The sequence below is a fragment of the Pristiophorus japonicus genome, chromosome 22, assembly GCF_044704955.1.
Source record: "Pristiophorus japonicus isolate sPriJap1 chromosome 22, sPriJap1.hap1, whole genome shotgun sequence".
In the NCBI taxonomy this organism is placed as follows: Eukaryota; Metazoa; Chordata; class Chondrichthyes; family Pristiophoridae; genus Pristiophorus; species Pristiophorus japonicus.
Window position 1 is genome coordinate 3958617 of NC_091998.1, and position 6388 is coordinate 3965004.

A 6388-nucleotide genomic window follows, 5' to 3' on the forward strand; every position below is an offset into this window, starting at 1 on the left:
CAGCGCGTTCCCAATCACAACTCGCTTCGTGTAAAGCAATTCTCTTTATCAGAATCTTTGTGAATTAACAACATAGCTGCAACTGTAGAAACCTTGCTGCAATAAAACATGAAATGATTAACGAGAACTAATTGCTTTCAGAATTGGCCCTACTTATTCAGTGAGAACAATATCAGGAAGTTAATACAGCCAAGCCTGTGGCAGCATCCTGTGACTGTAAACACAGCACTGAACTCCCTGCTCCCTCTCCTGGAAAGTGCACCCACTGCTCTTCAGTATTGGTTATTTGAAGAGAAACATGACAAAACTCAACAGTTGAACTTTCGAGAGTTAACATCCTTCTAACCAGCTTCTACTCTAAGGATGTATAAAATATTTTTAGGACAGTAGGTGTCATATTAAATACCCATTATGGAACTCAAGTTTCCTCAATCTCTTTTAAGTCTGAACACATCAGGCCTTTTCACATTCATCTTCATTTTCCTGACAATTCTACAGCTTCCTTCCTCCACTCCGAGAGACAGACTCGAAGGGATTGCTGGGCGCTGCGGAGAGGGAGTATCGGACATATGTTTAAATGAATTGGAGTTTTAGATTTACTGATAAGACACACCCTGTCAGTGCATCGTGAGTAATGCGTTGACAATGGTGGGGTCTCATTCCCGCATTGTAACCACTACTGGCTCGGAGATTTAGCCAAGAAAATCTGACCTTTTCTAAGACACAGGCCTGAAAAACATCTGGTCTTTGTCATGTATTCAACTGTCATTGTAACCCATGTATAAGCTGACCGAAGCTGTACACCGTGAGAACACTGACCACTAGGTGGTGAACTTGTGGGAGACACTCCTAACCTGGACTTTCAGGTATAAAAGGGGAAGCTCCACCCACCTTCATCACTTCAGTGCTGGACTAAATGTTACAGGTCACAGAGTGACCTTCTCTCAAGTATGGGCCTCGTGTGCATTTGTACTGTATAGTAAGGACATATCATTGGCGATGAGAAACTGGGATTGAAACCACACTAGCAGCACAGATGAAAGATACTGTGTTGGTGATGATTGCTGTAGTCTCTCAATAAAATCGTCCCAAAGTTTTGTCACTAAGGAATGGCCGCGACAGGATTCGGCCGACAAACGCAGGGCTCATCTCCTGACGGTTTGTGGATCCAGGACGTACTCCCTGATGAAGGACCTTCTAGCGCCAGAGAAGCCAGCGGACAAGACTTTTGAAGAGCTCAGTAAGTTCATCGGGGAACACCTTAAACCGGCGAGCAGCATGCACATGGCGAGACACTGGTTTTACATGCATCAGCGGCGAGAAGGGCAAAGCGTTCCAGACTTCGTGGCAGATCTCCGGCGACTGGCGAGCCTATGTAAGTTCCCAGATGCATGCAGAGCGGAAATGCTGCAAGACTTTTTTATTGAGGGCATCGGGCATGCTGGGGTTTTCAGGAAACTGATTGAGACCAAAGACTTGACCTTGGAAACAGCGGCTTTGATGGCCCAGACATTCATCTCAGGGGAGGAAGAGACCAGAATGATGTTTGACAAAAATCTTGGTTTAAATGCAGCAAATGGACAGGGAGTCAACATTGTTAACGCAGCTCACAGTTCTCCAGGCAGACAAGGGCAATCGGACATGCCCGAGCATGTAGTCGAACCCAAAGGGGGAATTCAACAGAGACAATGGCTAGCTGAATGGCGATTCATGCCACAGCAATGGACAATGCGGCCAGTAATGGGGCCATCAACACCTGTCAATGGTGCGTTTAAGGACAGTTACAGAGACAGTCAGAGACAATCGACTGGTAATGGACCTTTTGTTTCCAACAAGGCTCATGTTGGAGGTGTGGAGGCAAACACACAGCCAGAGCTTGCAGGTATCAGCAATATACCTGCAGAAATTGCAACGTCAGCGGTCACTTGGCGGTTATGTGCAGGAAGCCTGTAGCCAGGTTGATGTCTGAGGAGGACGGGCCCGATGTAAGCCCTACGAGGCCAAATGGACACTGGGGGAAATCGCTGGAAGCTGAAGTTCAGCGAGTTCATGTGGAGCACATATACAGTTCATACACCAGGACGCCACCGATAATGATGAAAGTGCTCCTCAATGGCACCCCAGTATCAATAGAGCTAGACATGGGGGCCAGCCAGTCCCTGATGAGTATCAAACAGTTCAACAAGTTGTGGGCGTCCAAGGCCAGGAGGCCAAAATTATTGCCGATTGACGCACTGCTACGGACATATACAAAGGAGATCATTCCGGTGCTAGGCAGTGCCACGGTATTCGTGACCCACAAAGATTCGGAGAACAGGTTGCCACTCTGGATTGTCCCGGGGGATGGTCCCGCACTGCTGGGGAGGAGTTGGCTTGCTGTCATGAACTGGAAATGGGGCGATGTCAATGCAATTTCTTCTGTGGAGCGAATATCATGCTCACAGGTCCTGGACAAATTTGACTCACTATTTCAACCTGGCATTGGCACTTTCATGGGGACCAAGGTAGTGATTCACATAAACCCGGACGCCAGGCCAGTACGCCACAAGGCCAGAGCGGTGCCGTACGTGATGCGGGAAAAGATAGAAGGCGAATTGGACCGCCTGCTGAGGGAAGGCATCATCTCGCCAGTCGAATTCAGTGACTGGGCGAGCCCGATTGTGCCGGTGCTCAAGGCGGATGGGTCGGTCAGGGTATGTGGCGATTATAATGCCACCATCAATCGGGTGTCACTCCAAAACCAGTACCCGCTACCGAGAGCGGAGAACCTCTTTGTGACGCTATCCGGTGGCAAACTTTTTTCAAAATTGGACCTGACCTCAGCTTACATGACCCAGGAGCTGGCGAGTGAGTCAAAGAAGCTGACCACCATCACGATATGCAAGGGGTTGTTTGACTACAACAGATGTCCATTTGGGATTCGCTCGGCCGCCGCGATCTTTCAACGAAACATGGAAAGTCTCCTCAAGTCGATTCCAAGGACGGTGGTTTTTCAAGACGACATCCTCATCACGGGTTGCGATACTGAAGAACACCTCCACAACTGGAGGAGGTGCTACGCAGACTGGACCGGGTAGGTCTGCGACTGAAAAAGGCGAAGTGCGTCTTCCTAGCTCCAGAGGTAGAATTCCTGGGGATGAGGGTAGCAGCAGACAGGATCAGACCTACTGCGTCCAAAACGGAAGCGATCCAGAGAGCACCCAGACCCCGTAACACGACGGAGCTGCGTTCGTTCCTGGGGCTCCTGATCTATTTTGGTAACTTTCTTCCCAAATTGAGCATGCCGTTAGAGCCGCTACACATGCTCCTACACAAAAGTCGCGAATGGGTCTGGGGGGACAGCCAGGAAAGGGCTTTTGATAGAGCACGTAATTTGTTATGCTCCAACAATCTGTTAACGCTATATGACCCGTGTAAGAAACTTGTTTTAACGTGCGATGCGTTGTCCTATGAGGTCGGGTGTGAGTTGCAGCATGTTAATGCCAAGGGTCAGTTGCAGCCGGTAGCTTACGCCTCCAGAAGTCTGTCCAGGCAGAAAAGGGCTACGGGATGATAGAAAAGGAAGCACTTGCATGTGAATATGCAATAAAAAAAATGCACCAGTACCTGTTTGGCAGGAAATTTGAGCTGGAGACAGACCATAAACCCCTTACGTCCCTTTTGGCCGACAACAAGGCAACATGCAAATGTGTCGGCCCGCATACAGAGATGGGCACTCACGTTAGCCACCTATGACTATACAATTCGGCACAGACCGGGCACTGAAAACTGCGCCGATGCACTCAGCAGGCTTCCACTAGCCACCACTGAGGGGGCTACCGAGCATGCCACTGAAATGGTCATGGCTGTTGAAGCTTTCGAAAACGAAGGCTCACCCGTGACAGCCCGTCAGATCAAAGTCTGGACTAATAGAGACCTGCTACTGTCTTTAGTCAAGAAATGTGTCCTGAATGGGGACTGGGCAGCCACGTACGGGGCATACTCTGAGGAATTTAAACCATTTCACAGGCGCAAGGATGAACTCTCAATTCAGGCCGGTTGCCTACTGTGGGGAAATCGAGTACTCATGCCCCAGATGGGCAGAGAGGTGTTCATCCGAGAACTCCACAAGGAGCACCCGGGCATTATCATGATGAAGGCAATTGCCAGGTCACACGTTTGGCGACCAGGGGTAGATGCAGACCTGGAACTTTGTGTTCGCAGGTGCAACACATGTGCCCAACTGGGCAATGCGGCCAGGGAAGCCCCCCTTAGCCCCTGGTCCTGGTCCGCCAAGCCATGGTAATGCATCCATGTGGAATATGCAGGTCCCTTCATGGGAAAAATGTTTTTGGTTGTCGTCGAAGCCTACTCCAAATGGATCGAGTGTGACATTCTCAATTCAAGCACATCCTCTGCCACAGTAGAAAGTCTACGGGCAATGTTCGCCACCCATGGTCTACCGGACGTCTTGGTCAGCGACAATGGCCCATGCTTTGAATTCCAGGACTTCATGGCAGGAAATGGTATCAACCATGTCAGAATGACACTGTTCAAGCCGGTCTCAAACGGCCAGGCGGAACGAGCAGTGCAGATAATCAAACAGGGGATGCTCAGAATCCAAGGGGGTTCCCTACAAAGCCACTTATCACGCCTCCTGTTGGCCAATCGATCCCGACCACACTCACTCACAGGGGTTCCACCCGCAGAGCTGCTAATGAAAAGGACACTCAAAACCATGAGCGTCCTTTTTGGTGGGGTGTAAAATCCCTTTTACACACCATGAAAGAAATTGTTGAGAGCAGGCGCTGGTCACAATATGACTACCATGACAGGAATGCGAGGGCGCGATGTATTGATGTCAATGACCCTGTCTTTGTCCTCAACTACGCTGCAGGGCCCAAATGGCTCGCAGGCACTGTGATTGCCAAAGAGGGGAATATGATTCTGGTAGTTAAACTTATCAATGGACAAATCTGCCTCAAACACGTGGATCAAACAAAAAGGAGGTTGAACAACCCCAGAGAAGAAGCAGAGGAAGAATACGATGTAGAGTTCACTCCACCACAGGTGACCAAACACCGGAACCAAGTGGAGGAGAGCCCAGTCACTGTGGGCAGTCCGGACAGGCCTGAGGCACCGCAAACAGCAGACACTCAGGTCAGCGCCCAACAACCGGAACCCCAACTCAGGCGCTCTACAAGGGAGCGTAAACCATCAGAGAGACTTAACCTGTGATCCCAATAAGACTTTGGGGGGGGGGGGGGGAGGTGATGTCATGTATTCAACTGTCATTGTAATCCATGTATAAACTGACCTAAGTTGTACACCGTGAGATCACTGACCACTCGGTGGTGAGCTTGTGGGAGACACTCCTAACCTGAACTTTCAGGTATAAAAGGGGAAGCTCCACCCACCTTCATCACTTCAGTGCTGGAATAAAGGTTACTGGTCACAGTGACCTTCTCTCAAGTATGGGCCTTGCGTGCATTTGTACATAAGGACATATCAGTCTTCATGAAGCTCGATGCCTCCGAAGTTAACCATTTAAGAATGAATATTGAGAAACCGAGGTGAAGATAGTGCAGTGTAATCGGCAAAGTTACAATCCAGCGGAACAACGCTCAGGGTTTAAAGGGGAAGCGAGGACAGAGGGAAGGTTTGAGGTCCTGGGAGAGAATGAGTTCGAATGGGAGAGGGACCGGTGGCTGCATTGCCATCCACTGATGCATCTTGATTTTGAGACAGTGAGGAGCGGAGGGAGGAGGAATATTAACTTGATGCAATGCCATTTGATTACTGCCCTATGTTCAGTCATTTCCTTTGATGCTGCCAATGATGATGCAAAATAAATTGAGTACATTGTAATGTTGTTTCGGATTTATAGGTGGGGAAGTTGTGATTGTAAATCTCCATCGGCCATTTATCCCTCAATCTGCAGCTGCTGCTTGGGAGCAGGGTCAGTTTGTTCTCCGACAAACCGCACAGAGTCTTCTGGGGGAAATTCTGAGCGTAAAACACCAGCCAGACTGGGCTTGGAACTCCGATTCCCAGACAGGCGTCCATCACTGGAACTCCACCTTGCAATAGGCAGCTGCTTGCTCTAGTTACAAAGGTGCTGGAACAGGAGATTGTCCAATGTTGTAAGGTCGCCTCCAAACCTCACACACACTGTCTGCCATCGATTTTAAGAACATAAGAAATAGGAGCAGGACTCAGCCAGTTGGCCCCTGGAGCCTGCTCCGCCATTCAGTAAGATCCTGGCCTCAACTCTACTTCCCTGCCTGTTCCTCAGAACCCATCATTCCCTTATCGTTCAAAAATCTATCTCCACCTTAAATATATTCAATGACCCAGCCTCCACAGCTCCCAAAGGGTCGTGAATCTTTGGAATTCTCTACCCCAGAGA